This window comes from Chiloscyllium plagiosum, unplaced genomic scaffold, assembly GCF_037043375.1.
Source record: "Chiloscyllium plagiosum isolate Xiang-an unplaced genomic scaffold, Cpla_swu_hap1 HiC_scaffold_43, whole genome shotgun sequence".
Lineage (NCBI taxonomy): Eukaryota > Metazoa > Chordata > Chondrichthyes > Orectolobiformes > Hemiscylliidae > Chiloscyllium > Chiloscyllium plagiosum.
In genome coordinates, this window is record NW_028270181.1 from 13677733 (window position 1) to 13700455 (window position 22723).

General features: G+C 45.7%; 1 long non-coding RNA gene across 1 annotated transcript in view; it reads right to left on the reverse strand.

Moving 5' to 3' along the window:
- LOC122541879 (uncharacterized) overlaps positions 1-22723 on the reverse strand; it is a 370918-nt gene that overhangs the window by 160169 nt on the left and 188026 nt on the right. The gene's annotated exons all lie outside the window — the stretch shown is intronic.

Sequence of the window (22723 nt, forward strand, 5' to 3'; positions counted from 1 at the left end):
AAGAAAGTAGACTTGTGAAAGTTATGGGTCTCCTGGGAAATCATTCAAGAATTCAGGGGTTAAAGGCAATCCTTAGTTGAGGCATATGGGCCAAGAAGATTCAATGCTCAATTCTTTTTGCCCTTCAATTATTTATCCCATTCCCTTTTGAAAGCCACAATTATATGTGCCTTGAAAACACTGTGAGGAGAGCATTCCAGAGCCTAACCACACACCGAGTAAAAATGTTCCTTCCCATGTAGTCCACCAATAGTCCTTTTGCCAAATACCTTAGATCTGCATCCTCTGATCCTTAACCCTTTTCCCGAGGGGAACAGCATCTCTCTATCAACTTGGTGCAGACACCTCATGACTTTGAATATCTCTTAACAAACCCTGTGACAATGCTGTCATTTTAAAAAGGTTACTTTGTCCTGGGTTGTTTTGAAGAGAGGTTGTAAGGCAGAGGTAGTGAACTGGCGACTGAAGGCAAGTGAATTAAACAGCTGAGGAAAGTTTGTATAGGTGTGGCCAGCTCCCACAGATCCAGGTTTCTTGCTTTTGGGGGGTTTTTTTCAGTAACATCAGAAGCTGTTTGGGGTCTCAGAACATTTGGAAGCTTCAATGAATGATTCATAGCTGCTGTTCTCTCTGAAACCTCTCTTGATGCTGTTCCCTCCTGGATGAGTGAACAGTGTGTAAGAATCTGTGTCTGAATTTGCCTTTTTGCCAAAAGGTGTATTGATGGGAATATTGGAACAGTTGGTTAGTAATTGGGACTGCATCTATTATTCTGTTAAGTCTTAGTATAGTTATGTTATTCCAAATTCCACTTTCGTTTGTCTGCAATTTAACAATTTGTTTAAATAAATTGTGTTTTGCTTAATGTTTGACCAGTTATTTCACATCTGGAATAGTCACTTCAAAGTTAATTTTAAGATAAGAAAAAGATAGGGTCCAGGCTACTTGCTTAAACTGTTTTGAGGGAATCTGGTCTGGTCCAGAACAACGCCTTCTGAACCATCTCCTAGGAGAACAGTTCCATCTTCCTGAATTTATCCCCACAACTGAAGCTCCTCATCTCTGGATCCATTCTTGCAAATCTCTCCACCACACTGATCTTAAGCCCAGAATTGGACACAGTACAGCTATGCCAGAAAAACTTGAAGAGAAACAAATCTTTTGACTCCAGTGCTAACCACCACATACTTTTGACTCAAGCTTCATAAAGCAAATGGAAAAGTAACACATTGTCAAAGAGGCATTTTTGTGGATTCTTCCCAGGATCCTTAAAGAGTGGACTTTTGAGGTGATTCCAGAGACTACCAGCCTCAAGAACTTCAAGGGTGGTGTGGAGTCAAGGCCCAGTGTGGACTGGAGGGTAGGAGTCAGCGTGGTCTGTGATGGAAGCACCATTAGAGTCATTGAGTCACACAGCTGTACAGAACGGAAACAGACCCTTCAATCCAACTTGTCCATGCCGACCAGATATCTTAACCTAATCTAGTCTCATTTGCCAGCACCCGGCCCATATCCCTCAAAACCCTTCCTATTCATATACCCATCCAGATGCTTTTTAAATGTTGTAATTGTACCAGTCTCACGCCTAACTCCGCCCCCCGGCCGAGTTCCGTCACCGCGCCTAACCCCGCCCCCACGCCGATCTCCATCACCATGTCCAACTCCGCCCCCACGCCGACCTCTGTCCCCGCCCCCAGGCCTAACCCCGCCCCCGCATCCAGCTCCAGTCCCACACCAGGTCCTAGCTCCCCGCCCTGCCGTGTGTTCATCATCCCTCCGGACCTGCCCCTCTCTGAGGATGAGAGATCAGTCCTCAGCAGAGGTCTCACCTTCGTTCCCACACGTTCTCGGGTCAATGAATTCAATACACGGAGTGACATCGAACAATTCTTCCGCCGCCTTCGCCTCCGTGCCTTCTTCTTCAATCAAGACTCTCGCCCACCCTCTGACGACCCCTTCTCCCACCTCCAACACACCCCGTCCACCTGGACACCCCGTGCTGGCCTCCTACCTGCCCTCGACCTCTTCATAGCAAACTGCCGCCGCGATATTAACCGCTACCTGAACTCCCCCACCCCTCCCACCCACTCCAACCTCTCACCCTCGGAACGCGCAGCCCTCCACTCCCTCCGTTCCAACCCCAACCTCACCATCAAACCAGCTGACAAGCGAGGCGCAGTAGTAGTTTGGCGCACTGACCTTTACACCGCTGAGGCCAAACGCCAGCTCGCAGATACCTCCTCCTACCGTCCCCTTGACCATGACCCCACCCCCCACCACCAAACCATCATCTCCCAGACCGTCCATAACCTCATCACCTCAGGGGACCTCCCATCCACCGCCTCCAACCTCATAGTCCCACAATCCCGCACCGCCCGTTTCTACCTCCTGCCCAAAATCCACAAACCTGACTGCCCCGGACGACCCATCGTCTCAGCCTGCTCCTGCCCCACCGAACTCATCTCGGCATACCTCGACACGGTCCTGTCCCCATTAGTCCAAGAACTCCCCACCTACGTTCGTGACACCACCCACGCCCTCCACCTCCTCCAGGATTTCCGCTTCCCCGGTCCCCAACACCTCATCTTCACCATGGACATCCAATCCCTGTACACCTCCATCCCCCATCACGAAGGACTCAAAGCACTCCGCTTCTTCCTTTCCCGCCGTACCACCCAGTACCCTTCCACCGACACCCTCCTTCGACTGACCGAACTGGTCCTCACCCTGAACAACTTTTCTTTCCAATCCTCCCACTTTCTCCAAACAAAAGGAGTAGCCATGGGCACCCGCATGGGCCCCAGCTATGCCTGCCTCTTCGTAGGGTATGTGGAACAATCCATCTTCCGCAACTACACTGGCCCCACCCCCCATCTTTTTCTTCGCTACATTGATGACTGTATCGGCGCTACCTCGTGCTCCCACGAGGAGGTTGAACAGTTCATCCACTACACTAACACCTTCCACCCCGACCTCAAATTCACCTGGACAGTCTCGGACTCCTCCCTCCCCTTCCTAGACCTTTCTGTTTCTATCTCAGGCGACCGAATCAACACGGACATCTACTACAAACCAACCGACTCCCACAGCTACCTGGACTACACCTCCTCCCATCCTGCCCCCTGTAAAAACGCCATCCCATTCTCCCAATTCCTTCGTCTCCGCCGCATCTGCTCTCAGGAGGACCAGTTCAAAATACGTACAACACAGATGGCCTCCTTCTTCAAGGACCGCAATTTCCCCCCCGACGTGGTCGACGGTGCCCTCCACCGCATCTCCTCCACTTCCCGCTCCTCTGCCCTTGAGCCCCGCCCCTCCAACCGCCACCAGGACAGAACCCCACTGGTTCTCACCTACCACCCCACCAATCTCCATGTACAGCGCATCATCCGCCGTCACTTCCGCCACCTCCAAACAGACCCCAGCACCAAGGATATATTTCCCTCCCCTCCCCTATCAGCTTTCCGTAGAGACCACTCCCTCCGCGACTCCCTTGTCAGATCCACACCCCCCACCGATCCAACCTCCACTCCCGGCACCTTCCCTTGCAACCGCAGGAGGTGCAACACTTGCGCCCACACCTCCCCCCTCACTTCTCTCCAAGGCCCCAAGGGAAACTTCCATATCCGCCACAGATTCACCTGCACCTCCACCCACATCATCTACTGCATCCGCTGCAGCCGGTGTGGCCTCCTCTATATTGGGGAGACAGGCCGCCTACTTGCGGAGCGATTCAGAGAGCACCTCTGGGCCACCCGGACGAACCAACCCAACCAACCTGTGGCACAGCATTTCAACTCCCCCTCCCACTCCACCGAGGATATGCAGGTCATTGGACTCATCCACCGCCAAACCACAACAACCCGACGGTCGGAGGAGGAGCGTCTTATCTTCCGACTGGGAACCCTCCAACCGCAGGGGATGAACTTGGACTTCACCAGTTTCTTCATCCCCCCTCCCCCCACCTTGTCTCAGCCGGATCCCTCCAGCCCGGCACCGCCTTCCTGACCTGCAGTCTTCTTCTTGACCTCTCCGCCTCCATCCTACTCCGACCTATCACCCTCACCTTGACCTCTTTCCACCTATCACATTTCCAACTCCCCTCCTCCAAGTCCCTCCTCCCTACCTTTTATCTTCTCCTGCTGAACACTCTCTGCTCATTCCTGAAGAAGGGCCTGTGCCCAAAACGTCGAATTTCCTGTTCCCTGGATGCTGCCTGACCTGCTGTGCTGTTCCAGCAATAAAGTTTCAACATTGTACCAGTCTCCACCACTTCCTCTGGCAGCTCATTCCATACACGCATGAAAAAATTGCCCCTTAGGTCCCTTATAAATCTTTCTCCTTTCACTCTAAACCCATGCCCTATGGATTCCTCCAACCCAGGGAAAAGATTTTCTCTATTTATTCTAATCATGGCCCTCATGAATTGTTCTGAACTTTTAATTTTACTATTTTCTAATTTATTCCTATGATCCATAATGCTGAACTTCTTATTTCTTTGTTTTTCCTTTTTTCCCTAAGAACTTGTACTGAAGAGTCTGTACCTAGGTACCTTGTATCTAAGATGGTAGTGTAAGTGGCGACTTGTAAACCTTTCACTGTACACATGTGAGTACATGTGACAATAAAGCGAGTTCAATTCACTTCAATAAAGACCTCATTGGCTAGTGTTTTTCAACAGCCCAGTGGTGAGATATTGTGGGGACTTCAGCTGTGTTTATTCGTGAGGGTTTATTCAAATAACACAGTCAATTTTACTTGTTTTTGACACTTGTAATGCTGGCTTTGAATAATTTAGGAATGATGCATTTTAATAATTAACAATGGTATATAAATGTTTTGAAAAACCTGATATCCAACCAGGAGGAAGCGTTGGTAGACACATTGAACGATACCATAAATTTGTTAAAATCTTAAACTTTTCCAGTGTCAAAACTGCTATGGTGAATTAAGAGCAATAATAACACATTTATTTCAGCCATTCAAATAAGGAAACGTTTGAAGAGTCTTCACACTTTAATGTGAGGGAAAAAAGAGGACACCAAATTGAGGACGAAGAGTTTAGGAAGATTAGAATGCTTTGACAGAGAGCGGAATTTTCTGGAAGTTCTGAAAAGAAGAGACGATATGTGTAGGGATCTAGAGAGCTTCAACTGGTCAGCAGTAAGGGCTGTAATGAACAGGGAGACAAGAGGAGGCAAAGATCCCAGAGGGAGAGAAACAGGGCTGGCTTGTAGAGCTGGAGAAGGTTCCACGGGATAACAGCCTAAACCACAGAGGGATTTAAATTCAAGGGTAAGTTCAAGGGTTAAAAATGTTAATGAAAATGTTTGTCAGCAATTTCTATGAGGTTCCCCCCAAATTCTATTGTAATAGCAGATTTAGGGGTACAGACTGCCAGGTTCGATTCCAGCCTCATGCGACTGTCTGTGGGAGTTTGCAAATTCTCCCCTTGACTGAGAGGGTTTCCTCTGGATGCCCCTGGTTTCCTCCCACAGTCCAAAGATGTGCAGATTTGATGGATTGGCCATGGGAAATCACCTTGTAGTGTCCAGGGATATGCAGGTTAGGTGGATTAGCCTTTGGGAAATGTGGTGTTACAAGGATAGGATTGCAGGGTGGGTCCGAAGTGGGATGCTCTTCGGAGGGTCAGTGGGCCGACTGGCCTCCTTCCACACTGCAAGTATTCTATGGCCAGCAGAATTCCCAGAAAGAAGCCACAAATCGCCATTATTTCCAGGTTAGAAAGAATTCTGAGATCAGAGAACCCCAGTGACAACTCTTCGCCAATGAAATGTCCTATTAAAAGACGAAGACTTGTTTGCATGTAATGCCTTCCGCAATCATCTCAAGTGTTTCTGGATATGGAGGACGATGCACATAGGAAGATGGTTATGCCTGTTGAAGGTCAGTCATCTCAGCTCCAGGCCATCCCTGCTGGAGTTCCTCTGGGTAAGGATTTTTAATCGACATGTTATCATGCCTCCCTGCTGCAGGTGAGACTTGAACACGATAGATCCCTCAAAGTTGCACCCAAGTTGATCGGGTCATTAAGGAGCCGTATGGTGTGTTGGCTTTCATTAGCAGAGGGATTGAGTTTAAGAGCCGTGAGGTTATGCTGCAGCTATGTTAAGCCCTGGTTAGACTACACTTGGAATATTGTTTTCAGTTCTAATTGCCTCATTATGGGAAGGATGTGGAAGCTTTTGAAAGTTTGCAGAGGATGCTGCCTGGATTGGAGGGCATGTCTTATGAAGAAAGGTTGAGGGAGCTAGGGCTTTTCTCATTGGAACGAAGAAGGATGAGAGGTGACGAGTGTACAAGCGCTCCTGTTGTGAGTTTCCTATCAGCCTTAAAAAAGTTCCAGCGATGTAGAGGAAAGGATAGCAAAGATGATTCTGCACAGGAGCAAAAATAACAAGGTAGTTGTTATGGGACATTAACTTTCCAAATATTAACTGGAAATGCCATAGCTCGAGTACTTTAGATGGGTCAGTTTTTGTCCAAGATGTGCAGGATGGTTTCCTTACAAAAGTATGTAGACAGGCCAACAAGAGGCGAGGCCACATTGGATTTGGTACTGGGTAATGAACCCAGCCAGGTGGTAGATTTGGAGGTAGGTGGCCACTTTGGTGATAGTGACCACAATTGAGTTATGTTTACTTTAACAATGGAAAGGGATAAGTATATAACACAGGGCAAGAATTATAGCTTGGGGGAAAGGCAATTATGATGCGATTCGGCAAAATTTAGGATGCATAGGGTGGGGAAGGAAACTGCAGAGGATGGGCACAATTGAAATGTGGAATTTGTTCAAGGAACAGCTACTGTGTGTCCTTAATAAGTTTGTACTTGTCAGGCAGGGAGGAAGTGGTCGAACACAGGAACTGTGGTTTACTAAGGAAGTTGAATGTCTTGTTAAGAGGAAGAAGGAGGCTTATGTTAGGATGAGATATGAAGACTCAGTTAGGGCACTTGAGTGTTACAAGTTAGTCAAGAAAGACCTAAAGAGAGAGCTAAGAAGAGCCAAGAGAGGACATAAGAAGTCTTTGGCAGGTAGGATAAAGAAAAACCCGAAAGCTTTCTATAGGTATGTCAGGAATAAAAGAATGACTAGAGTAAGATTATAGCCAGTCAAGGACAGTAATAGGAAGTTGTATGTGGAGTCCGAGGAGATAGGGGAAGTGTTAAATGAATATTTTTAACTGGTATTCACACAGGAAAAAGACAATGCTGTTGAGGAAAATACTGTGATACAGGCTACTAGACTACACGGGATTGCGGTTCACAAGGAGGACAGGTTAGCAATGCTGGAAAGTGTGAAAATAGGTAAGTCCCCTGGGCCAGATGGGATTTATCCTAGGGTTCTCTGGGAAGTTAGGGAGGAGATTGCAGAGCCTTTGGCTTTGGTCTTTATGTCTTCATAGTCTACAGGAATAGAACCAGAAGACTGGAGGATAGCAAATGTTGTCCTTATGTTCAAGAAGGGGAGTAGAGACAACCCTGGTAATTATAGACCAGTGAGTCTTACTTCAGTTTTGGATAAAGTGTTGGAAAGGATGATAAGAGATAGGATTTATCATCCCGGCATATATATCCTGGATGAGGGCGTAGAAGGATGGGTTAATAAATGTGCAGATGACACTAAGGTCAGTGGGGTTGTGGATAGTGCCGAAGGATGTTGCAGGTTACAGAGGGACATAGATAAGCTGAGAGGTGGCAAATGGAGTTTAATGCAGAAAAGTGTGAGGTGATTCACTTTGAAAGGAGTAACAGGAATACAAAGTACTGGGCTATGATAAGATTCCTGGTCATGTAGATGAGCAGAGAGATCTCAGTGTCCATGTACATACATCCCTGAAAGTTGGCACCCTGGTTGATAGGGTTGGTAAGAAGGTTTACGTTGTGGTAGCTTTTATTGGTAGAGGGATTGAGTTTCAGAGCCATGAGGTCATGTTGCAATTGTACAAAACTCTGGTGCGATCCCACTTGGAGTATTGTTTACAATTCAGGTCATCGCATTATAGGAAGGAGCTTTGGAAAGAGTGCAGAGCAGATTTACCAGGATGTTGCCCGTTATGGAGGGGAGGTCTTATGAAGAAAGGCTGAGGGACTTAAGGCTGTTTTCGTTAGAGAGAAGAAGGTTGAGAGATGACTTAACTGAGACATATAATCAGAGGTTTAGATAGGATAGACGATGACAGCCTTTTTATGCGGATGGTGATGGCTAGCAAGAGTGGACATAGCTTTCAATTGAGGGGTGATAGATATAGGACAGATGTCAGAGGTAGTTTCTTTACTCAGAGAGTAATGAGGCATGGAATGCCCTGCTTGCAACAGTAGTAGACTCGCCAACTTTAAGGGCATTTAATGGTCATTGGATAAACACATGGATCATAATGGAATAATGTAAGTTAGATGGGGTCCAGATTGTCTTCCCAGGTCAACATCGAGGAAACAGGAAAGATTAGATTAGATTACTTACAGTGTGGAAACAGGCCCTTTGGCCCAACAAGTCCACACCGACCCCGCCGAAGCGCAACCCACCCATACCCCTCCATTTACCCCTTACCTAACACTACAGGCAATTTAGCATGGCCAATTCACCTGACCTGCACATCTTTGGACTGTGGGAGGAAACCGGAGCACCCGGAGGAAGCCCACGCAGACACGGGGAGAATGTGCAAACTCCACACAGTCAGTCGCCTGAGTCGGGAATTGAACCCGGGTCTCTGGCGCTGTGAGGCAGCAGTGCTAACCACTGTGCCACCGTGCCGCCCCTAAACATGGAAACATGGAAACCATTTTGCATACAGCAAACTCTCATGAGTAGCAATGTGACAGTGCATCAGATGATCTGTTTTCTGTAATGTATATTAATGAAAAAATGTTGACTGCAATATTACTGATAACTGCCCTGCAAAATAGCACCATGTAACCATTCACACCCAGCTGTGAAGGCAAACAGGACTTCTCTTTGACATCCCATTCTGAAAGACAACATCTCCAGCACTGCAGCACCCCTCAGTGCTGCATTTGAGTGTCAGCGTTAACGTTTATGGATCTTTAAGGTTCTTGATAGTGTAGATGAGCAGAGAGATCTCGGTGTCCATGTGATGTAGATCCCTGAAAGTCGCCACCCAGGTTGACAGGGTTGTTAAGAAGGTGTACGGTGTGTTAGCTTTTATTAGTAAAGGGCTTGAGTTTCAGAGCCATGAGGTCATGCTGCAATTGTACACAACTCTGGTGCGGGCCCCATTTGGAGTATTGTGTACAGTTCCTGGAGAAGGACTTCAACCTCCTAACACAAAGACAAGGACACTAACCCCTGAGCCACAGCTGACAGACCCATCGAGGGAATTCTCCTCGCTGAACAGGAAGGTAATCACGGGAATTAGGGAATATATCAATTGTTTCAACAGCTCTCTTGGCAATTGGATGGACAGTTGCACTTCACTGTCTCATAAACCTGCAAGGCTGAACGTCTGCATGATACAGAGTTTGCTGATTCCAGTTTGCTGCCGGTTGAGGAGGAAGAATGGTTCCGCTAAGCATTTCAAACATTGCACCACACATCAATAAAAATGCACCAATGATCGCCACCTGCTGGCTTTAAGGTCACATCACAGCGAAAAAAAAAGATAGGTTTCCATAAACAAGAATTGAATTTCTTTGTAGGTATAAATCATCACCAGAAGCTGGAATTCACTTCATAATAGCATTAAAATATATTGATAGGAAGTGGACCTGTTGAGTAATGCACTTCAGGATTTGGTATAGGCAGAAAGTTAATTCTTCCATGCATTATGCAGTGTATAATTCCTCATTCTTTACTCGAATTATATGGATGCGTAACCTTTCATTTGTTACTGTTTAAATAAATAAAAGGACATATTCATCACATATACCATCATTCTTGTTTAAAACAAAAGATTAAGTGCTTTCATCATACTCTTACTTTATAGAGTCTCTACAGTGTGGAAGCAGGCTATTCAGCCCATTAATTCCACACTGACCCTCTGAAGAGCAAACCATCCAGTCCCTACCCTAACCCTACCTTGCATTTACCATGGCTGATCCATCTAGCCTGCATACATCTCTGGATGCTATGAGACAATTTAGCCCAGCCAATCCACCCAATCTGCATGTCTTTGGACTGTGGGAGGAAACCAGAGCACCTGGAGGAAACACACGCAGACACGGGGAGAATGTGCAAACACCACACAGACAGTGGCCTGGGTCCCTGGCGCAATGCTAACCACTGAGCTGCCATGTTTTAAGTAACCATATGATTTCCAAATGTATTTAAATATGGGAATGCACAAGGAACATGCGTTGTAAACAAGTATCTATGTTAAAGGGATTGACAGAAATTGTACAGAAGAAGACAAGTGTGCTCAGGTAATGAGCTACTTATTCAATACCTGCCTCATTGACATTGTAAACATCTCAAGGAAGAGAGACCTGAAGGAGCTACATTCTTACATCCCCTTTCATTACAACAGGATGTCCCACAGTGCTTCACAGCCAATGAAGTAAGTCTGAAATGTAGTCACTACAGTAATGTAGGAAACACGGCTGTGCCCTGAAGTAAGCAAACTCTCACGAACAGCAATTCAATAATGACCAGGCAATCTATTTTGACAATGTTAGGTGAGGGATGAATGCTAGCAGAATTTTGCGGAGACCTTCGCCCTGCCTTGCCTAGCCCGTCTTCAAAAAGGGGCCATGGAATCTTTTGCTGAGAGAGCAGGCAGGGCTCAGTCTAGCATCTTCACCAAAGGCAAACCCATCCAATAATGCAGCACTCCACTCAAATATCAGTCTACAATTTGTACTCAAGTCTCAGGCATGGAACTTAAACACACAACCATGTAACTCTGAGACACAAGAGCTACATCTAACAATAAAAATGTAGTCATGAGAGACAAAATAAAAACAGAAGACAACATATTAAAAGTAGGCACTGCATGAAAGGAATGATCTGATTTGCAATTCTCCAGATTACACCACATTAAGATACTTCGGGTACAGATTTTATAATAAGTGTTTTTTTGAACCTCATTGATTGTGTCAGTCATAATAAAAACACTTGGAAATGGATAAAATATTTCATTGCTCATGCACTAAGTTACATGACAACTTTTAGACTGAGATCTTGCAATTTGTGCTGACAGTTACACATACACATCAAACGCGCAGAAGCACAGACAGATGCACACACACACACACAATCACAGGTAAGCACACACACACACACACACACACACACCCAATCACACACATACACACACAATCACAGGTAAGCACACACAGACATATACACACACACACACACCCAATCACACACATACACACACAATCACAGATAAGCACACACAGACATATACACACACATACACACACAATCACAGGTAAGCACACACAGACATATACACACACATACACACACAATCACAGGTAAGCACACACAGACATATACACACACACGCACACATCTACTGACACAAACATACCAACAGAGTCGTTCTGGGTTATTTTTTTCTTTTAGATTTGTAAGCTGGTGGAGCTTTGTGGTGACACAGCTCCCTGAGGCCACACCTGATACCAGCCTGCCAAAGACAGACTGCAAACTCATCCACAGTAAAAGAGGGAGAGATAATTGGACAGAAAACCAACTTTGCTATACACTTCCCCATCAGATGAACTGCAGGCTGAGAGTAGCCAACCCCTTCAATCCCCAGCTCAAAGGCAGGTTTTGATGGACACAATGTAGATATGTCCCCACAAAGCAAAAAGGTGGCATTGCCAAAACTAGAGCCCCTGCTTACCCAGAAGCATTGTGGGTAAAATAAAGCAGAAAAATAGATGGCCAGTATCAACAGTATGTTGTATTTGAAATAGACTAGAGGACTGTGCATCAATAAGGAAATGAGGAAGTTGGAGTAATCTTGTACCAAAGTTGGAGTCAAAGTTTAAAATCTAAAGGTCTGGCCTATTTGTTCTGCGCAGGATATCTCTCCTAGACTGCTGGCACAAGAGCTAATACTGCTGGTCAGGAAGTTTTATGATGGTTCATGCACTGCGACAGCCGCACTGACAAATTATAGCGATGATGCAACCAAATCAACATCACCAGAATATTTTCAATGGCAGGCCGCTGAAGATAAAAGGACTTGGTGTAGCTGCTCAAACCTATTTGTAGTAGGTGGGCTCGACCAATTTAGTACCATTTGCTTTGCTTTCACAGAGCTCATTAGCAATGGAGCTGTGCGGTTAGCATCTTAATACACGTATTCCATAATTACTGCAGGATACAAGCCTTATGACTGGGGTTTTCTGGGTTCTCTCACAGCAAGTGGAGAAAGCCCTCAGATTTTTTCTTTCCTCAGGTTATTAGATTGTTACAAAGAATGAGAGAGGGAAGAGGATGACTCCAATTATGTTGTGATGAAAAAAAAAACGTCACATTAAGGAAGCAGCTCTTGACAGTTATGGATTTCTGTTTCAGTATTTTTACAGCATTCACTTAAATCTACAAAAAAATCTTCAAGAGAGTGAATGCAAGTTAGAATTAAAATTGAACCTTTTTCATGCTTACAGTTGGGTTTCTCAACACTGCAATTATTTTACACTTTTGGATCTTTGCAGTGTATTCATCTTGAACTTGTTCAATCTCTGTTGAAATTCCAATAATTAGTTTGTGATTATGCATCCAAATTTGAAATAAAGTGCTGCAGAACCTTTTTGAAAAATGTATTGTGCGGAGTCGCTTTATAGTAGCATCATAATATTTTATAGAAGCTCTATATAAAATTAAATGAACACTTTCCTGAACAAGTAATAAATATGGAACCATGCGGATATTTATCAGGAAGGACTGAACATGATGGGATTCTTTCTTGTAGAAATAGAGACCATTGTGGGTGACCTGAATTCTTTAAGATTGCGTTTTTAATTTTTTTTAATGTTCCAACTTGTGAAACGACAGGGGGTTATGAAGCAAAAATGATATGAATGCAAACCTCACGCAGGGTTAGGATTAAGCATACATTATTTCTGGATTAGTGGTGCTGGAAGAGCACAGCAGTTCAGGCATCATCCAAGGAGCTTCAAAATCGACGTTTCGGGCAAAAGCCCTTCATCAGGAATAAAGGCAGAGAGCCTGAAGCGTGGAGAGATAAGCTAGAGGAGGGTGGGGGTGGGGAGAAAGTAGCATAGAGTACAATGGGTGAGTGGGGGAGGGGATGAAGGTGATAGGTCAGGGAGGAGAGGGTGGAGTGGATAGGTGGAAAAAGAGATAGGCAGGTAGGACAAGTCCGGACAAGTCATGGGGACAGTGCTGAGCTGGAAGTTTGGAACTAGGGTGAGGTGGGGGAAGGGGAAATGAGGAAACTGTTGAAGTCCACATTGATGCCCTGGGGTTGAAGTGTTCCGAGGCAGAAGATGAGGCGTTCTTCCTCCAGGCGTCTGGTGGTGAGGGAGCCCAAGACCTCCATGTCCTTGGCAGAGTGGGAGGGGGAGTTGAAATGTTGGGCCACGGGGCGGTGTGGTTGATTGGTGCGGGTGTCCCGGAGATGTTCCCTAAAGCACTCTGCTCGGAGGCGCCCAGTCTCCCCAATGTCGAGGAGACCGCATCGGGAGCAACGGATACAATAAATGATATTAGTGGATGTGCAAGTAAAACTTTGATGGATGTGGAAGGCTCCTTTAGGGCCTTGGATAGAGGTGAGGGAGGAGGTGTGGGCTCAAGTTTTACAGTTCCTGCGGTGGCAGGGGAAAGTGCCAGGATGGGAGGGTGGGTTGTAGAGGGGCGTGGACCTGACCAGGTAGTCACGGAGGGAACGGTCTTTGCGGAAGGCGGAAAGGGGTGGGGAGGGAAATATATCCCTGGTGGTGGGGTCTGTTTGGAGGTGGCGGAAATGTCGGCGGATGATTTGGTTTATGCGAAGGTTGGTAGGGTGGAAGGTGAGCACCAGGGGCGTTCTGTCCTTGTTACAGTTGGAGGGGTGGGGTCTGAGGGCGGAGGTGCGGGATGTAGACGAGATGCGTTGGAGGGCATCTTTAACCACGTGGGAAGGGAAACTGCGGTCTCTAAAGGAGGCCATCTGGTGTGTTCTGTGGTGAAACTGGTCCTCGTGGGAGCAGATACAGCAGAGGTGGAGGAATTGGGAATACGGAATGGCATTTTTGCAAGAGGTCGGGTGGGAAGATGTGTAATCCAGGTAGCTGTGGGAGTTGGTGGGTTTGTAAAAAATGTCACTGTCAAGTCGGTCGTCATTAATGGAGATGGAGAGGTCCAGGAAAGGGAGGGAGGTGTCAGAGATGGTCCAGGTAAATTTAAGGTCAGGGTGGAATGTTTTGGTGAAGTTGATGAATTGCTCAACCTCCTCGCGGGAGCACGAGGTGGCGCCAATGCAGTCATCAATGTAGCAGAGGAAGAGGTGGGGAGTGGTGCCGGTGTAATTATGGAAGATCAACTGCTCTACATAGCCAACAAAGAGAGAGGCATAGCTGGGGCCCATACGTGTGCCCATGGCTACCCCTTTGGTCTGGAGGAAGTGGGAGGATTCAAAGGAGAAATTGTTAAGGGTGAGGACCAGTTCAGCCAAACGAATGAGAGTGTCGGTGGAAGGGTACTGTTGGGGACGTCTGAAGAGGAAAAAACGGAGGGCTTGGAGGCCCTGGTCATGGCAGATGGAGGTGTAGAGGGATTGGATATCCATAGTGAAGATGAGGCATTGGGGGCCGGGGAAACTGAAGTCTTGGAGGAGGTGGAGGGTGTTTGTGGTGTCTCGAACATATGTGGGGAGTTCCTGGACTAGGGGGGATAGGACAGTGTCGAGGTAGGTAGAGATGAGTTCAGTGTGGCAGCAGCATGCTGAGACAATGGGTCGGCCAGGGTGGTCAGGCTTGTGGATCTTGGGAAGGAGGTAGAACCGGGCAGTGCGGGGTTCCTGGACTATGAGGTTGGAAGCTGTGGGTTGGAGATCTCCTGAGGTGATGAGGTTCTGTATGGTCTGGGAGATGATGGTTTGGTGATGGGGGGGATGGGGTCATGGTCGAGGGGCCAGTAGGAAGAGGTGTCCTCGTGTTGACGTTTGGCTTCAGCGGCGTAGAGGTCAGTGCGCCAGTCTACCACTACGCTCCCTTTATCTGCCTTGAAGACGTTTTCCTCCTCTCTCTACAAGGCCAAACTGAACTGGTCCTCACCCTTAACAATTTCTCCTTCGAATCCTCCCACTTCCTCCAGACCAAAGGGGTAGCCATGGGCACACGTATGGGCCCCAGCTATGCCTCTCTCTTTGTTGGCTATGTAGAGCAGTTGATCTTCCGTAATTACACCGGCACCACTCCCCACCTCTTCCTCCGCTACATTGATGACTGCATTGGCGCCACCTCGTGCTCCCGCGAGGAGGTTGAGCAATTCATCAACTTCACCAACACATTCCACCCTGACCTTAAATTTATCTGGACCATCTCTGACACCTCCCTCCCCTTCCTGGACCTCTCCATCTCCATTAATGACGACCGACTTGACAGTGACATTTTTTACAAACCCCCAACTCCCACAGCTACCTGGATTACACCTCTTCCCACCCGACCTCTTGCAAAAATGCCATTCCGTATTCCCAATTCCTCCGCCTCCGCCGGAACTGCTCCCAGGAGGACCAGTTTCACCACAGAACACACCAAATGGCCTCCTTCTTTAGAGACCGCAATTTCCCTTCCCACGTGGTTAAAGATGCCCTCCAACGCAACTCCTCTACATCCCGCACCTCCGCCCTCAGACCCCACCCCTCCAAACGTAACAAGGACAGAACCCCCCTGGTGCTCACCTTCCACCCTTCGCATAAACCAAATCATCCGCCGACATTTCTGCCACCTCCAAACAGACCCCACCACCAGGGATATACTTCCCTCCCTACCCCTCTCCGCCTTCCGCAAAGACCGTTCCCTCTGTGACTACCTGGTCAGGTCCACGCCCCCCCTACAACCCATCCTCCCATCCTGACACTTTCCCCTGCCACTGCAGGAACTGTAAAACCTGAGCCCACACCTCCTCCCTCACCTCTATCCAGGGCCCTAAAGGAGCCTTCCACATCCATAAAAGTTTTACTTGCACATCCACTAATATCATTTATTGTATCCGTTGCTCCCGATGCGGTCTCCTCTACATTGGGGAGACTGGGCGCCTCCTAGCAGAGTGCTTTAGGGAACATCTCCAAGACACCCGCACCAATCAACCACACCGCCCAACATTTCAACTCCCCCTCCCACTCTGCCAAGGACATGGAGGTCCTGGGCTCCCTCACCACCAGATGCCTGGAGGAAGAACGCCTCATCTTCCGCCTCGGAACACTTCAACCCCAGGGCATCAATGTGGACTTCAACAGTTTCCTCATTTCCCCTTCCCCCACCTCACCCTAGTTCTAAACTTCCAGCTCAGCACTGTCCCCATGACTTGTCCGGACTTGTCCTACCTGCCTATCTCCTTTTCCACCTATCCACTCCACCCTCTCCTCCCTGACCTATCACCTTCATCCCCTCCCCCACTCACCCATTGTACTCTATGCTACTTTCTCCCCACCCCCACCCTCCTCTAGCTTATCTCTCCACGCTCCAGGCTCACCGCCTTTATTCCTGATGAAGGGCTTTTGCCCGAAACGTCGATTTTGAAGCTCCTTGGATGCTGCCTGAACTGCTGTGCTCTTCCAGCACCACTAATCCAGAATCTGGTTTCCAGCATCTACAGTCATTGTTTTTACCGCAAGCATACATTACCTGAGTGTGTGGTGGAGGCTGGTTCAATCAAGGCATTGGAAAGGGAACTAGATGGTTGTTTGCAAAGGAACAATGGGCAGAGTTACAGGGAGAAGGCAGGGGAATGGCAGTGAGTGAAATGCACATTTGGAGAGCTGACACAGACCTAATGGGCCAAATAGCCTCCTGCACTGTAAGATTTCTGCAATTCTGTGCTTTTGCAAGAACTTGATTGATGGAAACAGAGAATAGAATAGAACAGAACAGAAGAACCTTCATTGCCATGTGCCCACAAATGAATGCAGTGAAAAGTTTGTAATGTCACCTCTTGTTGCCATGCTCGGTACAGAATACCTCGGTACAGATACTTTAGGTATTGGTACAGAACTGAAATAGTAAAAGAAAATAGACTAGCGTGGGAATACAGAGTTTAAAAAATCCAGAATGAGAATAAACAGTATCTTTAATGTACTCAAGTTATGGTCCTTTTTCACTGGCCTAGTGGTTAGAAATATAAGACAGTCACTACTAAATCCAACAGGAATTCAGGAGAAATTCCTTAGAGCTAGAGAATAGTTAGAATGTGAAACTAAACATTAAAAGGAAGAATTGTAAAATAATTAAAAAAGACAAACACATGAGGCATAAAGAATTAGCAGGATATGTTGAGGGTGTTACAATCCCAGCTGATTGCTACCACTAGATAAGTCAGATCCAAGACTGATTACTGACTTGTTCTGTTTTAACTTAATGTGGTCATCGTTCACTGAAGTGGTAAGTCTGCAGACTCTCTTTAACAATAAAACAGATTAATGAAAGGAAAAATAAAACAATGAAGTTATCTAAAGATAGAACACAGTTTGAAAGATCTCCAAACACATTGTGAAACAGAGTCTCATCTACTCCCTAACATCATAATTTTGTAATGGTTAACATAACATCATAGTCATTCAAATCCAGAGAGATTACCTGACTACATCAAATCTTGACGTTCAACTCATCTGCTTCTGCCAAATTTTGGCCTGTGAACTGTGAAGATTTCTGACATGAAATTCTCACAAAACAGAAAGCTTAGACTTTCTTGATCTTTTGGATTTATAACCAAACACTTTTGGGTTGGATATTTCATGAGCTAAACATTTTTTACCAAGGTAACTGAACTTTCCTGGAATGATTCCTTTCTCCTTTTGAGAAAATAAACTGTTTTTGTTTCTGATCTTAATCAGGTCTCCTCCAAAACTGCCCTTAAAAACTTTCAATCTCTGAGTTTCTGAAGCTAAAATCAATCTTTGACTATCTAAAATCAGAAGTGAGTTAATGTTTTCAATATTTACACTGTCTATCATAAACTCAGAGTATAAATAACCTTCCATTATCAGTACAGGGGGTCACCTGCTCTCTGACACCAGATTAGTTCACTATTCTGGAAGAATTCTCTAAATTTGTATTTTTTAAGACCCTTCAGAAAAGTAACCAACACCCATATGCCACTAACTTGAAATCCAAATTTGAAAAATTATGATAATATAAGTCATACACCTATCATCAGAGTGGGGTTAGATGAAACGGGAGGATGCTTGTACCAAGAATAAATACCAGCGTGGATCTGATGGACTGAACAGACAGTTTCTGGGTTGTAAGTATAATGTAAGATGATGTAAGAAGCAGATGTTACAATTTTACTTAATCAAAATACTAATGTAAGATTTAGAATTTGAGGCCCACAGTTTCCTAAAGGTAAGCAGTCAACAACTTGAGGTAATCTTCAACCAGTTTAAGCTATAGCTAACCTTAAGCTAAGATGCAATTGTTTTGTTATGATACAATAACTAAATAGACAGGGCAATTTGATTCCAATAGCTTGTGGATACAGCAGTCTGCTCCCTCGTCCGACTGTTCTGAGACTCTTCACTGGACTTTGTTGCCACTTTCCCAATCCATCCTCCAGGTGAGGAAGGCAGCTGCCTGATAATAGCTTCCCATCTGAAGACAGAGCTGCTTCCTGATGAAAACTTGTTGATCTACAATCATCTTCCTGGTATCCGGCACATCCAAGCTATGGGGCGACGGGGTGTGCTGCTTAGCTGAATTGGTCGTTTGCACAAGCAATACTAGTGGCAGCTGTGAGAACGCAATATATCGCTACCATCTGATGCATGTGTATATTAACAACAAGCAGCCAGGACCCACTCATAACTACTGCTATGCCTGGAAGCAATAGGTGTTTCAGTCATTATCGATAAGGGCAGTCTTGAGCTAGCTTCAGTAATGTATCTGATTCATTATTTCCCTCCAGTAGCTAATATCAGTAAATGACCCATTATTCAGACCCAAGCATTCGGAATTCCCCTTTGGAATCTCACATGCTGGTTGCATGAAAGGTCCTGATGCTTGGAATCCAGGTAATGAGGAAGGTACTGTGTTCGGATTCTCGTGGGTGGGAGGTTACACTAGGACAATCATCTCTTTGAACCTTAAAATCCAATGAATCCAGGACAGGTCCCAAGGTGGCAGAATGGTCACCTCCCTCCGCCAGCTCAAGGTCAGCCTTTCAGTTTATGTCATGTTGAAGGCCATAGAGTTGTTGAGCTGTCCAGCACGGAAGCAAACCCTTCAGTCCAACCCGTCCACGCCGACCAGATATCCTAACCTAATCTGGTCCCATTTGCCAGCACTTGGCCCATATCCCTCTAAGCCCTTCCTAATCATATACCCATCCAGATGCCTTTTAGCTGTTGAAATTGTACCAGCCTCCACCACATCCTCTGGCAGCTCATTCCATACACGCACCATCCTCTGTGTGAAAAAGTTGCCTCTTAAGTCCCTTTTAAATCTTTCCCCTCTCACCCTAACCTATGCCCTCTACTTTTGGACTCTGCTACCCTGGGGATATTTACCTTATCCATGCCCCTCATGATTTTATAAACCTTTATAAGGTCATCCCTCAGCCTCCAACGCTCCAGGGAAAACAGCCCCAGCCTGTTCATCCTCTCCCTATAGCTCAAATCCTCCAACCCTGGCGACATGCTTGGAAATTTTTTCTGCACCCTTTCAAGCTTAACAACGGGAACTGTGACTATTTCATTTGACAACTTATGGGATTATCCTTGGAAAGAAAGATTGACAATATGGTTTCTTGGTAACACGTAACCTTTATAGTTTATGAGATTGTCTATGTTGTGGATGTTTTGTAAGCTGGAGGGAATTAGATATTCATTTCTGTCCATTCCCACCAGTCATTCCATATTTTAGTCTTTTTTTTTGAGTCTATTTTTCCCCTCTTTGTTGTAGCCACTCCATTTCAAATCTTTGATTGAAGACATGACACTGGTGTGGTTCCCATGTTGAATCATGCAGCATATCTCTTGCTGTGTATGGATCTTACACACTCACAGCTTTATATTCCAGGGTTGTATGATTAAATATTTGGTAAGGTATAATTCCAGGACATTTGTTGCAGTACCAAAGATTCCTCCTGAAGAATCCGAGAACCCTGTTTCCTTTGGCTGTTCCCAGTGGATGTGAATCCCTGTTGATGATATTTTTAAGACAAGCCACCAGACATAGATATGTATCCACCAGGTGGAGAATTTGATTACAGAATTCAAAGCATGGATCCTATTCTTTTGGTGAAACACATGACATAGTATTGCTTTTTCACTGATCGCCATCTGTATTGATCCTACAATTTCTGAAGTTCCAGAAGATCAGCATGAGTGAATGAGATACAATCTTGTTGGGAAGGTTGTTCACATAAAGTATGTCAAGAAGAGTAAAGTCACAATACGGTTACCTGGGATCATTCTCGATATGATAACTCTAGAGAGTAAGATTCCCCATCACACACCGTACTTTCTCTTTTTTTGATGGGAAGTGCCTGGATTCAATTTAATAAAAAGAACATAAGGAATGGGAGCAGGTGTAAACCATTGGGATCCTTAACTCTGGCTTGACATTCACCAAAATTCATTTGTGCGGTGTAGGTGTCCCTGGCTGGGCTAGCATTTATTGCCCAGTGGGGAGTATTCCATCACATTCCTGACTTGTGTCTTGTAGGTGGTATACATGCTTTGGGGAGTCAGGAAGTGAGTTTCTCACTACAGTATTCCCAGCCTCTGACCTGCTCTTGCAGTCACCTTGTTTATGTGGTGAGTCCAGTTGAGTTTCTGGTCAATGATAACCCCCAGGATATTGGAACGAGGCATTCAGTTATGGTAACATCATTGAATGTCAAGGAGCAGTCATTGGCTTGTCTGTTATTGGTATTGGTATTTGTATGGCATGAATGCGACTTGCCATTTGTCAGGCCAAGCCTGAAGATTGTCCAGGTCTTGTTGCATTTGAACCGTGGACTGTTTCAGTATCTGAGGAGTTGCGAATTGTGCTGAACATTGTGCAATCATTGGCAACATCCCCACTTCTGACTTTATGATGGAGGGAATGTTATTGATGAAGCAGCTAAAGATGTTTGGGCCTAGGACACTACCCTGAGGAACTCCTGCAGATGTGTCCTGGAGCTGCGATAACTGACTTCCAACAATCACCATCATCTTCCTATCTGTCAGTGCTATGAAGATGTGGGTGTAATGTACATTTAAGAGAGTAAAAACTAGCAAGTGTTCTCAATAAGACACAATGTAACATGTTCTCTAGCTACTGGAGTAGCTGGTTGCCTGACAAAACAAATTCAAATTAGACCAATCACTTTAAATTATACCTCCAAAAATACCAAATTCCAATCAAGTTTGAATTGAGTATATTGACAATTTTAAAACTCAATGACACAATCTGATGCTTTGGGGTATAAGACCAGGGAAAATTGAACAGTTGGGAGGAGAACTACCACCAAACCAATAGCTGTAGACTGCGAGTCAGATCTCTCTGAGAGGTACCTGTTTAGAGAAGGAGCTTGTACAGAGAAAAACCTCAACACTGACCGGGAGAGCCGATCTACCGATGAAGATAAAGAGAAGATTCAACCACTGACTAGTCTAAAAATTTGAATTTTTCTTTAAATTTTAATTGGGAGTTTTATCAGACCAGGATTATAGAGGGGAAGATAAAAGATAGGTTAGAGGAAGGAGTTGTAAATAGGTGTTAGCTAATAATTCTCTGCTATACTTTAAGGAATAAAGTTGTTACTTTTTACTTTAAATATCCTTGGCCACTCAGATTGTTCGAGATTACTGCACGGGATAAAATCTTCTCTGTGTTGCTGGTTTTAAATTAAGCAGGAGGGTTTATTGTTCTGCTCATTGTCTGTGTAGAGTCTTTCAAGTTCATTAGCTGCTGTTTTAGTGTGTTGGTGGGTTTGTGGGCGACCATGATGCCAAGGGGTCTGAGTAGTCTGGCAGTCATTTCCAAGATCTTTCTCTGCTCTGCGTAGTTCCTCTGAGCTGCTGCAGTGTGTGGTGCCTCGTTGAAATAATGTTCTGATGCAGCTTCATTTCTGGGTGTTGGGATGATTGCTTCTGTAGTTCAATATTTGGTCCGTGTGTGTTGTTTTCCTGTAGACGCTGGTTTGAAGTTCTCCATTGGCTGTTTGCTCTGCTGTGACTTCTAGGAATGGCAGTTTGTTGTTGTTTTCCTCCTCTTTAGTGAATTTTTTTTTTACAGATTACAGATTACAGATTACAGATTTACAGATTACAGATTACATTACAGTGTGGAAACAGGCCCTTCAGCCCAACAAGTCCACACTGACCCGCCGAAGCGCAACCCACCCATAACCCTACATTTACCCCTTACCTAACACTAGGTGGCAATTTAGCGTGGCCAATTCACCTGACCTGCACATCTTTGGACTGTGGGAGGAAACCGGAGCACCCGGAGGAAACCCACGCAGACACGGGGAGAACGAGCAAACTCCACACAGTCAGTCGCCTGAGGCGGGAATTGAACCCGGGTCTCTGGCGCTGTGAGGCAGCAGTGATAACCACTGTGCCACCGTACCGCCCAC